This window comes from Procambarus clarkii, chromosome 78, assembly GCF_040958095.1.
Source record: "Procambarus clarkii isolate CNS0578487 chromosome 78, FALCON_Pclarkii_2.0, whole genome shotgun sequence".
In the NCBI taxonomy this organism is placed as follows: Eukaryota; Metazoa; Arthropoda; class Malacostraca; order Decapoda; family Cambaridae; genus Procambarus; species Procambarus clarkii.
The window spans coordinates 19,512,073-19,533,705 of NC_091227.1; the positions used below are offsets into that span (position 1 = coordinate 19,512,073).

The 21,633-nt window shown below is 40.5% G+C and overlaps 1 protein-coding gene across 4 annotated transcripts in view; it reads left to right on the forward strand.

Moving 5' to 3' along the window:
• Positions 1-9,340: 9,340 nt before the first annotated feature.
• Positions 9,341-21,633, forward strand: part of LOC123746032 (uncharacterized) — an 87,966-nt gene continuing 75,673 nt past the window's right edge. For all 4 annotated transcript variants that reach the window (XM_045727185.2, XM_045727190.2, XM_045727191.2 and 1 more), the window contains exon 1: positions 9,341-9,568. The gene's annotated coding sequence lies outside the window, so the exon portion shown is untranslated. The remainder of the gene's footprint in view (positions 9,569-21,633) is intronic.

Here is a 21,633-nt window from a genome sequence, read left to right on the forward strand (position 1 = left end):
AGTTGTTACATTCTTGTACAGCCACTAGTACGCATAGCGTTTCGGGCAGGTCCCTGGAATACGATCCCCTGCCGCGAAGAATCGTTATATAGGTTAAATGGGAATCTATATAGGTTTCCATATATGCTCGAATTAATTGCAAATATATTCGCCAACCCAGGCAAAATACGTGTAGTAAGTGAACCAATATACGTATATAAGTGTAGGCTGGACTTTAGGAGACTCGAACCATGGACTCTACTGCAGCCCGTCCTCCAGTGACCGAGCTATTGAGTGGTCTTAATAAGGAAAGTTTCCAGAAGCAGCATCCTGCTGCCAAACCGACTTTCCGTGACTACTTCTGAAGCTCAGAGGAATTAGTGATCCACGGCCACGTCATATAAATTGTCATAACTTTGGAGTAGTATTGTCACGGTACATTCTGGCTAATATAAAGTTGATGGTGGGGTCTACAGGGACGTTCGTAAATAAAGATTCCACATCTAGAGATGCTAAGATCCCTTCTGGTTTAGTGGTCTTCACTATGTCTAAGAAATCGGCGACTGATTTCAACGTATAGTTATTTGGTACATATGGAGTCAATATATTGTTGAGTCGTTTAGCTAAATAATACGTGGGTGTATATAAGACGTGTAATAAACGCCTTTATACACAGAGCCCTCACTCATTGTTCTGATTGATTTAACATCCACAAGGAACTGGAGAGAACCCTTCAAGTATTAATTAACAACAGGTAGACGAATAGAGAAGTCAACATCCATATCAGAAGTTATTTAGAAAAATGGTATAACACCCCTCTCATAAAACTCTATTACAAAATCCAATATGAACTCTATTTAATGGCAGAATTGAGCTATTTTGTGTAATTTTTTATATATTTTTTGTGTAACTTTTATATATCATTTTATTAATTATCATAGTAATCAAAAAATTCATATTTTGGATATACTCGCCCACAAGATGGGTATGGGTTGCATAATAAAGATGGGTATGGGGTGCATAATAAAGATAGGTATGGGGTGCATAATAAAGATAGGTATGGGGTGCATAATAAAGAGCCCATGAGCTAGAGCGGTGTACTGAAGGCTTCTGATGACGTCATAAGGAGGCGGCGTTTTCAGCAATACCTTTCTATGATTGATTGTTGCAGGGAATGTCAACACACTTTCTATGAATAAATTGCAAACTGTGAAATACGTCCTCTTGCACAATAACCTCTTTGTTTTGTACCTGACAAAAATTTCCATCTAGCTGAATAATGTAATCCATAAGAGGGCGGCGCATCTTATTTATCATCGACATTCCCTGTGTAAGGCAACATCCACTGAAGACGTCACAAGTTAGGTAGCCAAGCCATTTTTCTATAACACCTGGTACATCCTGCAATATTTAATTATCACTTTATTAATACTTTTAAATAACTAACACTTCACTTTTTGGGTAGATTAAAGTTGAAGCAGAATGTCATAAGCAAGGATGGTGTGCTGAATAAAGATGATTTATTAAGTGGATGGAGCCTTTAGCTGATCCCTTCCTGTGATTGGCTGTTGTGTGAATGTCAACAAAGAATATGTACCAATGATATGCCATTTATTATGCACCCCATACCATCTGTGGGCGGAGCTTGGAACCTCCTACCCGAACACAACAACCCGCCTTATGGGTTGCTGTTTGGCTATTTATAGTGCGTTGGAAAAATAAGAGATGGCGCTAGTTGTATTTTGTGGGGTAATTTGTTATAAGTGTAATTTGATGTCAACAGATGGCGTAAGCTGTATCTTATGGCCACTGTTGACCAGCCAGTTGATAGTGTTCTCTTCTGCCGACAGATGGCATCAGCTGTATTATTATTACTTCCGAATTCCGTTTTAAACGCTGATCTACAAATTCCGTAGCTTATGATAAGGTTATACCAGTTATTAAGGTAATTGGAGTTCTGCAATTACTTTTGTTTATCTACTATTTAGGATATCATTGTACTGCTCTTTGTTGAGATGTGATGCATTTCCAAATAAATTAATAATTGTAATTTGTATTATTACTAATTATAATACATTAAAATATAGTCCCATTGCAATGCAGACTTTTTTTCTTCCAAGCACAGAAATCTCCTATGATGAAACTACTGTGTTCACGTTAACAAGGTATACTGTATAAAATAGTTAATAATAAATATTTTTGTAGTGGGGACAGGCAGCCAGTGTATATAAACATGGTAGGCTTTACATATTAGGCTTATACCGAGGTCCCACAAATTTCCTAATTCCCACAAAGGTGGAACTAGAATTATGGAGAGAGACTGGATGTTGTCAGGGCAGACCCAAGGGTTGCTGGTTTAGAGACGTCCTTACACGCTATGTGACGATGTGTATGGAATTTTGCAACCAGCTCATCGAGACTGTAACTTACTTAGCTAAATGAATTTTGGGGTTCAGAGCCCATTATGTTCATCTGTAGCCCTTTCCACTACCACTACCGTCCACAGGATGGGTATGGGGTGCATAATAAATGAACTAAACTAATCTTACAAGCACAATTTGTTAAGAATCTTCACAAGGAAAAACAAGTAATTGTAGAAATAGTGTATTACAACATACAGGCTAAAGAAAACAGTTTGTAAATTAAGGACTTCGACAAGCCGCCGGCTTCCTGTCCTCGTCGAGACGTCGTTTTTGTGTGTGTACCGAACCAACGTGATTTGAAACACCACAAAACGTCTCCTCAACCACACACACCAACGTCATCAGTGACGTCACACTTTAACACAACGTATTGTCGCTCTTTTCAGACAGTTTTCCTAATGTTACGTTGCTCCTAAACACCGCAGCAACCCATCGATCTGCAGCAATATGTTAAATATTGATTTATATAAGTTCCCATATATGCCGCAACTCAAATGTAAATATATTCGCCACAACAGGCAAAATACATGTAGTCTGTGAATGAACCAATATTTACAAGTACCGCGTCACATGAATGGGTTATGTTTCAGCTACGTTTTGTTCCATGAATATCTGCAATGCTTAAACATTAAAAATCTAAAATCCCTCTTTGCTAGTAGGATTTCTTCATGTAAATTTATTGCATTGATTTGCCTGTGTATGTGTATATATATATATATATATATATATATATATATATATATATATATATATATATATATATATATATATATATATATATATATATATATATATATATATATATATATATATATATATATATATATATATATATATATATATATATATATATATATATTATTAAATATGATCGAAAAAGTAAGATTAATAATTCTAACACGAATTTTCTCTATCTTTCATACATTTCTTTTCACTGTTGGTGGTAATTCAAAAATCAAGTATCCAAAATTCATTTTTATTTCAGAATATCATATATCAAATTCATATATCATTAGGATAGGTAGGTTAGGTAGTCGACAAACAATTAATTCATGAAAACTTGGCTTATTACGCAAATTGGGCCTTGCATAGTAGGCCGAGAAGTACGTTCTGGCTACTAGGTACGACATATATTTATATATTTAAAGTTGTGAGGGTACCACCTCTGGTGCAAATGAGGGGACCCATAGCCTCGGAGAAGAAAATAAGGAGTATTCAGAGAAGACCTCGTGGATTCTCACTGAACACTAATATTTTTTTCTCCTACCATCCCCATTCTTTTGTATATACACATATATATTTGTTTTATTTAAACTTTATTACAAGAAAGGAGTTACATAAAGGGTACAAAGATGATTATCATAAGTTGTCGAGTTCCTCCAGCTCCTCAGATGGCGGGCAGGAACCCTGAATGCAGTGTGCATTTCCCCCTCTGTATCGCCACGATGAGGCGCTGGAAAAGGAAGCTCGCAGCTCTAGGGTCCCTTGTTGTTTCAATTAGCCTAAAACACAATTCCTTAAAAAAACTGGTAGCACTTTTACCCCCAGGCGCCGAGTGTCTCAGACGCAATGGGGACAAAATTGTAGTGGTGATTCAGTTCTCTGTACTTACGGGATTTGGCTGATTCCCTCCATGATCCCTATTATGCAGTAAACTGATAAAAAAAGGACCTAGGATTTAAGATCCACCGGTCACTGAAAGTTGAACAAATGGATGTTGCAATAAAAAAGCCAACCAAACCTTAGGAACAGTCAAACGAATCTCTGACTTCCAAGAAAAGAAAATGGTTATTGAACTGTATATCTGGTGCAGGCTACTGTATCCAAACACGGAGACACAGTGACAAAAGTTATTCCACAACTAAGACAACTCTCATGCCAGGAATGGATGAGGGTCACAGGATTAACAACACTAAACCAGACATGACAGGGCTGATCTTGTCGAGACCTTTAAAAACTGAACAAGTTAGAGCATATTAATCCATACCCCTTCTTTATAACGTCAGATCTAACGTACACAAGGGGCACCAACTGCAAGCTCAACAAGCCATAAATACCAAGACATTACTTCAGTTCAAATTCAATAGGAAAAAATCCCCATGAACAATTTTCGGGGGGGGGGGGACATTTGACAAACTGCCGGTTTCCTGTCCCCGTCGATGTCACTAGAGAGATAGTGGCCCTTGTAAATAATCTTGTAATATCAAATATATATTTGTTTCTCGTGTCGATTCTGTTACAGTTCTAAGAAGCATTTGAGGTAAGTATCGTACATCAAGAGTGAGTGTAGTGATTTTATGTTTATCATAACATAAGATATGATAAGAAGGCCTGGTCGAGGACCGGGCCGCGGGGACGTTGAGCCCTGAAATCATCGCAAGGTCGCAAGGTAATCATGTTCAAGTATTTCAGTAAAGGTGCCACATGCTGTCTGGTGCTGGAATTTGTTATTGTTCTATTAAATATAGATACCGTATGTAAGATATGGATAGATGAGTGAATAATACAGCGTTATCAGGGCAGAACGAAAACGTAGTATCAGAGTTTAGACAGTATGCCTCCAATTTTAGATACTTATTTTGATGCATTGTATATGACAACTAAAGATAAAGTTGTTGTCAAAGTGAACACCAAGGGATTTCCCTTCTGCTCGACTGCTCTCAGTCTGGGTATTGTTTACTCTTACTGATTGGTTGATTTATTTCCAGAAAATATGTACTATTTTTTCAGTGTTTACCTGATTTACCTTGTTTTTTACCTGAGAGTCATTATCTCTACAGTGGCCTCAACAAGGACAGGGAGCCGGCGGCTTGTTGTAAGTTCCCCCATTTGTTCTGACGATTCCGTCTAGCTGGATTTTAAAATTCAGCAAGGTTGGGAATTTACGGCTCTGGCGGGTAGGCGGTTCCATGGGTTTATAACTGTATGGGGAAAAAGCATTGCCTGCTTTTCGTCCTGCATTGTGGTTTGTAGAGTTTGAAACCAGTCCTCCTTGTTTGTGTCACATCTGATCTTTTGAAGAAGTGGTCTGGATCAATATTCTCCAAATTATTCAGTATTTTAAGTTTCGATGAGATCAGCCCTGTCATGTCTGGTTTGTAGTGTTGTTAGCCCTGTGGCCCTCAACCGTTACTGGCTTGAGAGTCGACTTTGCTCTGGAATGATTTTTGTCGCCCGTACGTGTTGGACTTTCTTCAAAACAGATATATATCTCTCTGAAGATGATTTCTAGATCCATGCTTGGATACAAGTATCCAATTGATTTGTGGACCAGAGATTTGTGCAGTTCTTTAACTGCCTTCTTGTCCTTATTGAAGCCAGAATTTCATTTGTCTATTTCTAAGATATATTTTGCCTTTTTTTTTTTTACTGCAGGTATAATATACTTGTTCAATTAAAAGCCAATAATTCCCGTTGTCGGGGACAGGAAACCTGTGTATATGTATGCTTTAGGCTGGTATCACGGTCCCTGTGAGATCGCACTACTAACCTTCCCCAGGATGCAACCCCACAACAGTTGCCGAACTTCCGGGTACCTATTAACTGCTGGGTGAACAGGGGCTTTAGGTGCAAGGAAATGTGCCCATTCATCCCGCCCGGGAATCGAACCCGAAATCATAAATTGTGACTCGAGACCAAATCCAACTGAATTACGAGACCCTTTTAATATTACAGCCGAATGTATTATTCTATTTTCTACTATGAAATCCCACACAATTACATGTTGAAATACGTAAACAAACTCTGTAACTAGTTTATGAATGTTGTAACTTGCTTAACTAATTGGTATTCAGTTCTGTACAAGTTGTATGTGCCTTTGTAACCTTCCCACCACCGTTAACAGGATTTGATGTGGGGCGCATAATAAATGAACCACCTCATCATATATTGAATATTAACACACGAGCATCGGGCATGCTGCAAAGGTAGTTATGATAATTTGTGCCTTTAGAAATAGGATACTTAGAGATAATAAAAATTCGTGTAGTTGTCAAAAGTCAAGAAGGACTTATTTCTAGCTTTATGAATATATTAAGCTTTGTCCTGGGTTCGTATCCTGGCCGGGGAGGATTTACTGGACGCAAATCCTTAACTGTAGCCTCTGTTTAACTCAACAGTAAAATGTGTACTTGGTTGTAACAACGATTCTTCGCGGCGGGGATCGTATTCCAGGGACCTCTATATATCTAAAAAAAAATATCATGTTAACATTAACTTAGGCATTCCATGCATGCTCATCCAAGCTGCAACCGTCCACCAATAGCGCGGCGTAGTTGTCTTTCTCCGTCTTGTTGAGCTCCGAGAAGCCTTTTACACAGTTTATCATAAAAACCTTGTTAAGATATGTTACTATGGTGAGGTTATAGGGGTCACTCTCTCCAATATATTTAATACAGTAGGTAGAGGCTGACTCCATACACAGTTTCAAGTGTAGATATGATTGAGCCCAATAGGCTCAGGAATCTGTACACCTGTTGATTGACAGTTGAGAGGCGGGACCAAGGAACCGGAGCTCGGCCCCCGCAGGCACAGCTAGGTGAGTACAGCTGGCTTCGCTCACGATTCACAATCATAGATTCCTGGGTGGTACAGAAATGGGATAGAATCCCTTCGTTTCATTTATTTTTATTTATTTATTTATATACAAGAGTTCTTACATTCTTGTACAGCCACTAGTACGCGTAGTGGTCCTTAATCCTATGTTCTAGGATTCTACATAAGTAATGAAGAAACATTGTATATGTACTCACTATAATGTTGGTGCTGAATGTAGAGCATGAATAAACCTATTTTTACTCTGAAATAACTTAATTTCATAATGAAATTAGAAGTAAATATGTGGCAGATGACGCCATAAGAAGTCAACGATCCAAGCGCCAATGTTGTGGAGTGACTTATCCCATGCTTAGATAACGACTTATCCTTATGTTTAGATAACCTCAAGAAGATGGCGTCACCTGCCACATATTTACTTCTAATTTGATTTTCCTTACCTCTCCTCTCTCTCTCTCTCTCTCTCTCTCTCTCTCTGTATATCAAAAATTGAATATTAGTAAGCACTGAAAATTGTTAAAATCTATGGAAACTATATCATCGATTTCAAACTCCATGAAAATTGCAGGGGGTCACTATAGATGCCGATATTTCTTAAAGTGTGGTACTGGGGCCGATCCTTATTAGGCACCATGACACTCACCTACCCTCAAGATTCGTGTGTGAAAGTTGGGTGAGGCTAGCCCTAAGTGTAGGCCTCTAATCTTGGACATGCAGGCAGGCAAGCATTCTCTGTTATAGGTATATATTTAAGAGTTAAGTCGAGGTTGGGCAAAGTAATCAGCAACAAATTTTTGTGAAGCAAACGGCATGATGAATTGATCTAAATAGAAAAGACCAGTAAATTCAAGATGGTGGTGGCAGTGATGACGCGGGTGTTGGGCGCCTGCACCAGCCATCCGCCTGCCCCGCCATGCTGGCTACCACCTTCACTTTCCTCCTCCTCGCTTCCCTCAATCCCTGCCCGCCCCATCTCACAACTCCCTCCTACCTTCCCCCCCCTTCAATCTTCCCCTAGCAAACCACCGACCCCACTTTGTGTCTCCCGCCTGGCCACCCCCGTTCCTTTTCCCTTCATCATCCTTCCCTTCTCTTCCCTTCCCGCCCGTCCATTCCACTTAAATCCAATGACCTTCACCTATCCCCAAAGGAAACTCCCCACGTCCCGTCACTTCACTCATCCTGCCATCCCTATTTCATATCCCCCACCTGGAGACCCCCTATCTATTTCTTCCCCCTCCTCTCCCCCTTTGTAATGCTGTAGGAGGCCAATGCTGTATGTTCACAATGGAAAGGTCCTCGGTTCTATTTTCTTACGGGACGGAGACATTCAGGCCCGTTTCCTTTTATCTTATGCCGCTGTTCAGCTAGCAGTAAATAGGTACCTGGGAATTATAGGCAACTGCATGTTGCTGGTTCCCTCCTGAAGAAGGTCAGTCGCTAGCCTAGGGGGGCCAGGATAATCCACCAGGCTTCCTGTCCCTGATAATGGGAGACTAATTAGCCACGAAGGAAGCCCCCCCAACACGCCCACCCCCTCCATCACCCCCCACAGCCCGCCCCCACCAGGAGGTAGGTACCCACCCTCTCATATCACACCTGTTATGCTCTAAACCACAGTTGATAAAACATGGCATATAAGTGAATGCAAATAATTCGATACGCCACATGCGAATTCAAGGAAAATGTCGATCAATAGCCGAGGAGGGGATGGTGGCAAGAGCGGGCCCCGGACGAAGCAATACGAGACAGGGTAAGCGGTGGACGAAGGACTATGAGAGGTATCGTTCAGCGAGGCCGGTAAAATCCAGTTGTGGGACGCTCGAGGCTGGAGGTTGGGTGGAAAGCTTCGCCAACTCCGTCTCACGTGCACACAGTTGCCGCCACCTGCCACACCAACAAGTCTTCACCTATTTACTCTATGCTCCTCTTTCTTTTACTGCACTCGTATGGTCGCCTTGCTGAGACTGGCACTGCATGAATTTTCTGAGTATATTCTTCGCCTACGGACTTGGATGTGCCCACCCGGCCGTGAAGTTCCACTTTACCCTATTGATTTTGTTTAATTAATCAATATACTCAATAATATATACATATATTTTCCACGTATAAAATTACAACTGTGCAGTATTCCTATTTTAGGGACTGGGATCCCTGTTAACTATTTAACATAATTACGTTAGCTCTTCTAACGGCAACATTGACTATTAATGAAAATGCTCGTATGTAAACATCTAATTATTGATATATCCTGCACATATTTTGTAGTACAAACATTAATACCGGTATATGCAGAAATGTAACCAGTGTACCATCAGAGGCTAATAAATAAATTGAAATAAAACGGCAAATGGAATGGTGAGAGTTGGCACTAGTGTGAGGCAGTCAGTGTGTGGTGAGCTGTGGCGTGTGCGGGTGGTGGCCGCGGCAGTCCTCGTGCTTTACTCTTGTATTCTACTCTGTAACGGCGGGGAAAAAAGTGGGGACTGGCTACTCGCGCTAAAGGATCTACCGAATTAAGCGTGGGATCTGCGTGTCTGAGAAGATCTCCAAGTGGCAAATCTAGCCTCCCCCCGAGGAGGAGCAGATCCATCTGGTGTATGGGAGGAGAGGTGAGTTTTGGCGTATCCCCCCTCGCCTCACAGGCCCGCTCTTGTCCTATTATTACTGGTTTCACCGTATGTCAGTGGACTATGTTGACATATCTCCCACTACCACACATCTTCCCCCTGTGGGCTAGGCCTGCCGTAAAGGAGAAAAAGAGGCTGCAGTGGTAGCTATAATTATCCTAAAAAAGCCTGTGAGGTTTGCGCTGTTCTGATAAAAATCTGCCCGCCGCTGAGAGCTTTAAGCGTATGTTTAAAAATGACATTTTTTTTTTTACACATTACTCCAGTGATGTTTAATTTTATAAGTGAAGTTACGTTTAAACAAGAGCTGTTTAAACATGGTGTAAGAGGAGGCAGATGGTGGTGTGCTGGCGCCTGCAGAAACCAAGTAAATTTATTATTTACTAATTATTTGTTTTAATCAAGCCAGGTGACATATATCTTTGTAAGTCGATACCACATAACACTAGACCAATAACATAAACCTTCATATTTTAAACCTCCATTAACAAACTAAACACGCTCAAAAATAATTTAGATAGTTACTTTATCACTAATATTAAAGTTTCAATATTTCACCTGAATAACATAGGCCTATAGCCCAAAATGTTAGCATGGTACTAGGCTGCACACACACATGTATCTTGCCGCTCACCAATGTAAATTACTTAAGCTTGCTGAGAGAACCTCTTAATTATCACCTTTGTCCGAGGAAAATTGGGTCTAGTTCACGACCCCATTATATGACAAGTTTTCCGCCTTCTTAAATACAGTATGTGGTAAATGTTTCATAAATTGGTGGCTTGAAGACCTTAAGAGACAAATTGCTTAAAATCTCTGTAGACGGCTAAGTTGCAAACTCACTTTTTTACCTTAAATTCTCATTAAGCTGATACATGCTGTGAAAATTTGAATGATTTTAGATAATTACTTAGGTCGAGAGCCTAACTTGATGTCTTTGTTACTGATGACAACGGTTAGTCTATGGTGCGCCGCAGCTCATCCTGTGAGCGATAGTGTATTGTTCACCCACAGCTCATTTCCTGAGTGTATTGTACAACTGCAGCACATCCTATAAACAGTAATATATTATGCACCCGCAGCTCATCCTATGAGCACTAGAGTTATAGTACGTCATCCCATGAGCGGTTATGAGCAATAACGGATCATTCTTTGTCAGGTTCCAGTGAGCGATAATTGTTCAGTACAGTATTTTATACAGTTAAATCTTAATTCAGCTGTGTTGGTCTCTAGTACTGGTGGGTTGGTTCTCGACTCACAATCGGGAATCCCGGATTCGAATCTCGGGCGGAACAAAAATGGTTTGCCACGTTTCATGTCACCTAATGCCTCTGTTCACTATACAGAACATAGGTACCCGGGAGTCATCTGTTGTAGAGTTACATCCTGGGGGAGGGTCTGTTGTTCGACCTTAGTTGAGGGGGGGGGACCTGTATATATGCCTAACGTATATATACACGGGCTGCCCGTCCCCAGCAAAAATGAATTATATTTAGGTAGGTGTGGAGAAAAATGTACACAACAGTTGTCGTTAATTCATGCATTCATTTATTACGTACTCAATACCCATTCTGTGGGCGGTGTCAGCTAGGTACTTTGTACACCAGTCGAAGCTTTTGAGTATTATCATCAATATACTGTACTGTACACACAGTGCTTTTGCAAGTTCCATGTCGTCATTTTTAGTTTTAATATACGTACATGACTATGCAACAATAATCACAAAAACACTGATCCAAGTACAGTATGCGGAAAAAACACATTTGAAAAATAGAGAATGCTTGACGCGTTTTCGGCTAATTCGCCTTCATCAGAGCAAAGTAGAATGAATATAGTCTATATCACTATAGACATATGACCATTAATACATACATACAATATCTTGTCTTCTGTTCTCCCATATTTTGGGGAGAACTCTTCCATTCTCCCATATTTTTTTACTATTTTAATCTGTTATATTTCAGTTATGTTGACCAGACCACACACTAGAAAGTGAAGGGACGACGACGTTTCGGTCCGTCGTGAACCATTCTCAAGACAATCGACTTGAGAATGGTCCAGGACGGACCGAAACGTCGTCGTCCCTTCACCTTTTAGTGTGTGGTCTGGTCAACATACTTCAGCCACGTTATTGTGACTCATTGCCTGTATATTTCAGTTATGTTCAAATTCTCATTCTCTTTCAGCATTCTTTCTGCCTTCCCGTGCTATATTTATTCCACGTTCCCTTTCGTGTTCTGTTTTAATTTTAATCCACTTTTCCATTACTTTATTTGGCTTCCTCTCTCTCTTATACTTGTGCATCTATCAGACTGTGGTAGTCTATACATAGGGTTCCATCTGCATTATACTCTTTTGTAAATAATTCGGTATACAAAGTTAAATTATATTATGTAACAGCTGATGAAAATAAATGGTCATAAAACTTAATACAATCGACTACATGTCGATTTGGACACGAACAATCGATCTGGATACAATCCCCAGAATTTTATTTTTAACAAGTGCGAGGGAATATTTTCATCAGAATTTTAGGGTATTTAAATCGTTAAAATAAGCAACACATATTGTGGGATGTGAAAAACGTACTGTAGAAGCTCATGGGACGTGTGGGCGCTCACGGCACCAGCTTCCAAGTTTTTGCGTTTTATTGCTGGCCAATATTTTTTATCACTGGCACCACCACCATAGTTAGCACTATTATTACTACCACCACATTACTATCACTATTATTACTACCACTACCTCCACCGCCACAACCACAACAACCATCAGTACTAGTGCAACAGTCACCACTCAACCATTACTACTTCTATAGCATATTACTACAGCCTACACTAACTACCTCGTTGAAAACAGAACGTTGATTTGCCACACAGGCTGATATTACATTATATTTTTCTTTCAAAACCATGTACAGCATAATCGTTAATGCATTATATTCATACGCTTAACACAACATTATTTATACAGAACGTAATTTTTTTGTGATTTTTTTATATCATATGAAAACCTATATTTTAACTCCCGTATATTATAGTCTTCCATTTTGAAAGTAATATACATTGTGATCATACAATTTAATATTTTGTTCAGGTATTCTGTGTTCTGAAAGATCCATAAAATATTCTTCTGATTTATAATGACAATAAGGTTTCCTAATTATCCTGTATATATATTATAATATATATATATATATATATATATATATATATATATATATATATATATATATATATATATATATATATATAATATATATATAATATATATATATATATATATATATATATATATATATATATATATATATATATATATATATATATATATATATATATATATATATATATATAATAAAGATATTGCTCTGGTATCCGCCAGAATGCAAGCTTGAGTTGCAAGGACAAAGGATTGTGATATCGTCAGTAATAATATTTTAGAGAGCAACAGGAGGCATTAATGTAGAAAGTAATTTAATTTTTTTTACCAGAAGCATAAATACGCAAGTCTGTTGTTCGTATTTGTTTTTAATAATAACCCAAAGTACTATAACCGAAAGAAATGCGTAAATTATCACAATGCTGACACACCACCAACATATTAATAACTTATTTCCTCCTTCGCCTTTACCCCTTATATATATCCTTTACTTTTCAATGATTCCAAGGATCAAGGTACTTCGGCCAGGTCTCTGACCAGGCTGCTTGGTTGACCAGGCATCCTTTGAAGGTGTTTATTTGTCCGGCACATTTTTTTGTAACTTGTGAAGAATTTTGTTTAACATTTTTTCCTTGCTAGATACTCACTATATGGTCAACGCAGTCTGTTGACAACCGAAAGGTCTCGAGTTCGATTACCGCTGAGGAAAGAGACGCTTAGGCACGTATTTATACACCTGATGCTTCTACTCACATTCTACTTCTACTTCTACTTCTACTTAATAAGAGCGCAGCCCTGCTCCTTATTGTCCTAACTGCATTGTCACTCTTACAGTCGTGCAGAGCCTTGTTGAATGTCCTGACTTCCAGGACGAGCGTGTCTAGCTTCCCGACCGTCCCTCGCGGTCACTTGTCCCTTGATAGAATTCTTGGTGAATTGGATACTCGGATACTTTTGATATCGTTCGCCTTATGCGCTTCTGTTCTCATATTGGCATCCTTAGTGATATTTAGCGCCCCATGATTATTCCTCATACTTGATGGTTCTACATAGCCTTCCCGGCTTGGTGCCTTCTTTGATAATTACTAATGCTTACATTGCAGTTAATAGGTATCCCGGAATTTGGCAGCAGTGGTGGGTTGCATCTTTGGGAGGGTCAATAATAAGCCTAGGAGGCCCTCGATAAACCAGCTGTCCCGACAATGAAAAAACGTAAATTTTCCTTCTCGGGAACCAGGAAACTTTTATATAAATATGGGATGACGTCACAATGACTTCAACTTGACCATGACCGCAACTTTTTATTGGCTTACGTAATATAGCCAATGATCTCATGTTCGTTGTGTGGTTTTTTATTGGCAATATGCGTCCTGTGTAAATTTATCTCTAAATGTAGCCTAATGGAAATGATGTATAAGGGTTGGGCAACATAATGTTTCAATCAGGTTAAGTACGTTGACTCATAATCTAGTTTGAACTCTAATAGGGTGTCGCATTAACAGTGAAATCAACGTCATCATAGAGGTGAGTGCATTTCGTGTATAGAGCATTATTTTTAGCACTCATCCTGTCTAGCTGCACTACCAAGTGCCTTCAGAAGAAAGATTAAAGGAAACCTTCTTTAAGTCACATTCAGTGTATGTAATATATCATGGAGCTCATTATATGAGCTCCCATTCTAAATCCTTATCCCAACCCCTTCCAAGTGCTATCTAGTCGTAATGGCCTGGCGCTTTCCCCCCTGATAATTCTCTCCCTCGTTCTCTCGATTACCACTCCATAAACAATATGCAGTGGTTTTATCTAACGAAAATGTATGTTGACCAGACCACACACACTAAAAAGTGAAGGGACGACGACGTTTCGGTCCGTCCTGGACTATTCTCAAGTCTGTCTGTGGATTTGAGAATGGTCCAGGACGGACCGAAACGTCGTCGTCCCTTCACTTTCTCTGGTCAATATACTTCAGCCACGTTATTGTGACTCATCGCCTGCAAACGAAAACGTATAAACCTGGGTAACCCACCAAACCTACCGGAGCCGGTAATCATTATGACCATGAAGTGTCAATATTGCTGTGATATAAACTTCTCTATTTTTACGGTGAGGTCGATAGCGTAAAAATGTAGCGTGTTCAGTAATAGGACAGTTTGATAAACAAGCTGGTAAACCCAGGCCAACATGCGTGTGTTTGTCGTGCACTATTCGTGTAGTAATAAAGGTAAATACCGAGCTATATACCACCTATCTTGAGGTTATCTTGAGATGATTTCGGGGCTTTAGTGTCCCCGCGGCCCGGTCCTCGACCAGGCCTCCACCCCCAGGAAGCAGTCCGTGACAGTTGACTAACACCCAGGTACCTATTTTACTGCTAGGTAACAGGGGCATAGGGTGAAATAAACTCTGCCCATTGTTTCTCGCCGGCGCCCGGGATCGAACCCGGGACCACAAGTCCAGTGTGCTGTCCGCTCGGCCGACCGGCTCCCTAACTATACCTACTATACATTTTCGTGACAAATATGGCAAACTACAAACTCGTTAAAAAGGAGTGTCACACCAAAGTGAATAACAAACGAGGATGAAACGTTAGTTGTATATAAAACGACCTGTTAGTGAATTGTGCGGCAAGCCCCAGACAGCATTAAACAGGCACACTCAGTGTGATACTACCCAGTCAAGGTCGTCTCCATGTTTTTGGCAGAGTTGACATTTGTTGCTCGTTTCCTCTTGTTCCTTGTGTAGTAGTTAGGATGCTGTGGCGCTTGTCCTGTTGGATGATTATACTTATGCTGAAGTCAGAACCTGTAGTATTTCAGATGATAAAATCACCAGGACAAATGCTGTGATCTTTGACTAGAGAGAGATAGTTATTGTTATTATTAACATCTTTATTGACAAAATTAATTACAATTTTGCCTAATCTGAGGATTTCAATTAAGTCTCATTAAAGTGAGGATAATGCTGGTATTCACTGTCACGCAGGACAGAGGGTCTTACACAAGACAATAGGTCTAAACTGTAGGCGGAAGCACATATATATCATGGTTACAATCAATGTTTTAATGTATGAATATGTGAAAACAACTTTTTATTGTGCACTGCCAAACAAGGGCAGGGATGGGTTCATAAGTGATGCAGCCTAGAAGTAATATAAATAAAAAAAATTCTTCTTTCTTTAAAATGGACAAGCAAATTGTGGATAAATTGTTAGGATGTCGTCCAGAACACCTGAGTCAATGAAATAGTTACACAGTTGGTGGTACAATAGGCCAGGGGTCTAAAGTCTTTTACGGTTTCACATTCAACAATATAGTGTTCTAGTGAATGCATTAAAGGTTTATCACATAGTTTACATTCTGAGTATTCTGGTAGTGGATAGTGGGCCTCAGGTAAATTTAGGCATTTCTGAAATTGATGGTGGGATAAAATGGCAAAATTTGTCCTCTGATTTCTGAAATGTTCTCTAATGCAGGAAGCTTTTGGAGTGCTTTAGGGTTTGTTGCCCAGAAAATCATTTATGATCTACTCATATAAAGGTTATAGAAATTAATTAAGATGTTTCACATCTGTTAAATATCAGAACTCTGATTATTGTCAAAATGGTATATTAAAGTTTCTACTTAAATCAAAGAAAAATAATTTTAAACGTTAATTCTAAATTTAAGAAGTTTCTGCTCTGCACGAACCTAGAATTTATCTTCTCCACAAATTACACATTATTTATAATTTGTTGAAGTCCCGAATAAACTAGTATTTATTATCATCAAGTTTAACCATGTTAAAAACGTGTTTGCTCCATCGGGTGGCGAACCAGTTCGTTTTATTACTGAATTTTTACAATAATTCGTTTACAATTTTTGTTCCATTAAAGGACATCTGTTTTGGGCCTCGGTTTGAAAAGTCTATATTTGTTCAAACATTTAGATACATATATGCACCTGTGAGAGCTGTTTCTCACAGCTAGATTTGCATCCGTGGCTTTTAAGTAATCTGCACAGGCAGTGTATTGGCTTCTGAGTAATCTGCACAGGCAGTGTATTGGCTTCTGATTAATCTGCACAGGCAGTGTATTGAGCATTGGTTTCGCCTATCTGTGGATACAAATACCATCATGTTGGGTGTCTAAGGATCGGGAATCGTGCCAGCAGTTCTGAATTCGTGTTTGTTGACATGCGATGCATGGTTATACTAAGAGGGCAGTTGTACATTTAGCCTGGGGGGCCTGACAGCTGAGTGGACAGCGCTCGGGATTCGTAATCCTGAAGTTCCGGGTTCGATCCCTGGTGGAGGCGGAAACTAATGGGCAATTTTTTTCACCCTGATGCCCCCTGTTTATCTAGCAGTAAATAGGTTTCCTGTCCCCCGTCCCCACTCTAGTAGCGTTCAGAGCTCACCCAATCAGGAGGCCTATGTATGGTTGACACTGCATTCTGATTAGCGGGCTGGTCTGTAGCTTTGACTACAGGAAAGGAAAAGGGCGCGAGCCGGGTCTGTCGTGTTAGCTCGCCCCCTCACTTCTCCGCACGCCTAGAGGAGAGGACGGGTGTTCTAGTGAACAACGTCACCCTCGGAAGCTGCGAGTCACGGCTCCAGAATACCCATCTCTTAATTTCGTCTGACGAAACTCTACAAGTATGCTATCTGCATTGATGTAGAACTCATGCAACAGCACCGCCTTAAAGGTGACATAATCACTTCTCCAGCCTTTACAGAGCTGATGATATACTGTATATCAAGCGCCTTTGTAAGGCTAGCACCACTGCCCACTCTGTACCTGGTTCGGTAGCCGCGCGCGCTGAAAGCACTCTATGTAAGCATCCATAGAGTCGACAGCTTCGCTGAAAGTTGCCAGCTTTGGTCGTTTACGGAGCACGACATCATCTTGTGGTTATTATTATTAACATCTTTATTGACAAAATTAATTACAATTTTGCCTAATCTGAGGTGCCGTCAAGTTCGTGGCTGCTGCGCTCTCGTCAGCGTATGCTGTCAGCTGTCTGGCTAGTCGCTCGTCACACTGACGTGTCTGCTGATCGTTCCAAAGACGACCAATAAAGTCTATTTTAGCGGCCTCACTCAGACCCAATGCCTTGGCCTGTTGAGCAAACTCACTTAGAGTAAACGTGTCTTTATTAGCGTCGTGGGCGCCATTAACACTGACACTACTGTTACTTGCTACTTGAAGCGCTCCGTGACCTGCTTGATTCTCGGTCATTATCTCTTTCACTCCCGTCCACTCGGTCATCGTTAGTGGTGACAGGAACCATATTTCCTCCGTTCCTGTTACTCTGTTTGACGCCCACCATCCTGAGGTGTGCGAGACGTTCAATGATGTCCTGTATGTGTTTATCACAGTAACAAGGTTATCACGAATAATCGAACTCAAATTACGGGCTCACCATAGCCCGTGCTACATGGACACTTCGTTCTGAGTAGTATAAATCTAACACAACAACAACAACCTGTATTCGGGCGGCACGCCCTTGATTACTGACGGTGTTGATGAATTCAAGTTCCTCACCAAGATATGCGAGTGAGAAACGGGTACATACCTTTCAACGTCACAGATATACTGAATGTGTACCTAACCGTCAGTAAAACCATTTCTCCCTTCAACAAATTTTGACTCAATTTTAACAAACTTTACTTTACAGCGAAACCTTTACTTTTACAGATACCGCAAACTTTTACTTTTACAGATATCTTAGCGAGACGCCACACAAAGTGTCGGTCTGGATCGCGCACGTGTTTGTGAATGATTATTCCAACACATGTCATTCTGTGTTATTGTGCATGCAATTTAATGTCTCGAGTATGGATTTTGAGCTCCAAATTGTCCCTGTTGCATACGGCAGTGGTGTTAAGCAGTCGTTATTGTCGAGATTCGCCGCTCGGCTTCCGGGCCGCTCCAAGCAACAGCCTGGTGGACCAAACTCTCACAAGTCAACCCTGGCCTCAGGCCGGGCTTGGGGAATAGAACTTCCAGAGCCCTATCAAGCAGGTATCAACCAGGAGATTGTCATTATACCAGTGTTAAAGTTAGAGTGCGTCACGTCACCTGAGTACTCTTAGCCTGAGACATTACTGTGCATACTAGACCCATGACCCCTCGTAAAGTAAACAATTATCCTATTTCCATGTGTAAATATATTTTCGTTTTATGTTTAATAAATATGTCTTAAGCACATGGTGTTTCAGTAAATCCTTTCTTCCTTATTAAACAAACTATTGTTGCAGACTCGGTCCCATAAAGGTCACCTATTATCCAGTACTGAATCTTACAAATTCGATGAACCGACACCTGTTTTGCCTGCATCTCCAGGTGGGAATTAGACACGACCTATATCGGGCAAGATCTCCTCAGGATATTGTACCGTTGCTCTATGCATTTGACGTTGTTGATAATTACTGTGAGCGACTTGCACGCCGGTCCTAGCCTAGCTGCACACAGTAGTGGTCCAACCTTAAAGTAAACTCTGACAGCACCATAAAACGTTCAGCTGACAGTGCTTCATATTAATTCTCAGAATCACGGTTGGGCTTCAGTTACCTGAGGTAGGTAGCTACAAGTGACGGGTTTACTTCTCATCTTTTGAAATTGAAATAAGTTTATTGAGGTAAAATACACACAAAGGGATGAGGTAGCTCAAGCTATTCTCACCCCGTTCTGTACATCGTGTTAATACATACATATACACACATCACAAACAATAAACATATTACCAAACATTCTGAGAATCATCATCTTTTATGATGTCCTAAGTGGCAAAGCTTGGTAGCACTTTCGATGGTGATTATATTTGTTTTCAGCCACGCTCCTAGTTACGAAGGTCAGTGACCGTACCAAACACGTCTGCATGCCATTCCACCGACTTGCATCGTGCGGCAGTTTGAATACTCTCCAAGGCGCAGCATGACTTGCTCCGGATGTTACATGTTCCCCACATATCACGCAATGCTCCATTTTTTATGAACAAAAATACTCGCAACAATTATTTATTGCAAACGTTTCTTTTTCCGGTTACTTAAAGCCTAAAAGAAAATTTAACTACCCAAAAAAATTCACAACATTAAAACTCACTTGGGCTACTAACTAACATTTGTTTGGCATTTGTTTATGTAGAAAGGTTATGTGTTTATAGGGACTCCGTGGTCAAGTGGTGAACGACTTCGATTCTCAGCCAGAGGTCTTGGGTTCGAATCCTGGCCAGAGCGGAAACGACTTAACAGCGTTTTCTTTGCATCCTAAAGATGGTCAGCAGTTGGCCTAGTAGTATACATTCAGCACCGCACACATGACACGACACAGCACATTCAGCACCGCTCCTGTGCCAGGTAAGTCCACTACGGGCTCACCATAGCCCGTGCTACTTGCCCCGCTCCTGTGCCAGGTAAGTCAGCGTATGCTGTCAGCTGTCTGGCTAGTCGCTCGTCACACTGACGTGTCTGCTGATCGTTCCAAAGACGACCAATAAAGTCTATTGGTCAGCATAGCCTGTGCTACTTAGAATTTGTTCCGAGTAGCTGAATCTATAACAACAACAACAACATGACACGCTCACTTGCGATGAGCCAAAACTCGGGGATGATTGATTGGGAAACGGTTCGCCTCTATTCACCCAGCAGTAATTGGGGACCTGGGAGTAAAACCGATTAGCTGGTCGTGTTCCTGGGAAAATGCAGTAGGGTATGGCTTACCATGAGCTGCGGGAAAGGGAAAGCTGTCAGCTGACTAACAATAGTCATAAGGCGTCTACTCCTATGTTCACCTGTGTTAAAAATTTTATATATTCTCGTGATTCTCAGGAATTTTGCAAATTAATTAGTTTTAATTTAGATTTTGAGTAGTTGGCGGCTCACAGCTCATCGTCGACCAGTTTGTGTTGCAGTACAATTGGTTTCTTTAGTTTATTTTTAAATTACCTGAATAACTTTAGATAAACTTTTAAATTTAATATTAGCCTAGTCTATATGTACACTTATGAAAAATTAATGCCTGGCTATAGTCCCCAGAATTAAACAATGTACATAAAACAACTAGACAGCCCTGAAAAATTCCCAAGCTGTCTGGGCAGCCGGATTTCCTTACTAAATCCTAAGTGTTTTCCTTCGAATCCCTAACTGAAAAATACGATTTTCTCGGTAAAGCCCATTTTCCACCTAAGCAGTGGGGCTTCATGTCGACTTTACTCACAAAATTCCCAACTTATCAGATAAGGCTAAACACGCAGACGCTGAGTCATGCTCCGACCTTTACACTTCTCGGACCTTTACTCCTGGTTAGGCCTTGACTCCTGGTTAGGCCTTGACTCCTGGTCAGACTTTGACTCCTGGTCAGACTTTGACTCCTGGTCAGACCTTGACTCCTGGTCAGGCCTTGACTCCTGCCTATACCTTGACTCGTAGTTACCTATAGTCTACGAGGGAGTGAGGGAGTACTGCCCCGCCTACTACCCGTTGCGTTACAATACAGTATAGCTGTTTTGACGTTTGAATTCGTTGTCGAATCTGGCCTTAAAGTTGTGGTGGTGGTGGTTTCTACAGCTTATTTCAGTGCATTCTACTTGTTAACTACTCATATTGAGTACGAGTTTTTCCGTATATTCCTTTGATTCATTTGTGTTTCCAGCTTCAACCTGTGTCCTCTTGTCCTGCTTTCTCGCAATCTGAAGAGGCTGTCCTTATCTACCTTGTTTATTTCTCCTCAGTATCTTGTATGTTTCAATTATATCCCCCTCTGTTGCTTGTATCCGCTATGGTTGTGAGATTTAGTTCTGTTAGCCTATCCTCATAGCTTAACCCTCTTAGCTCTGACACCAATCTTATTACAGATCTGTACTTTTCAATATTTATTTCGTTCTTCACGCAGTGTGAATTTCATGTTG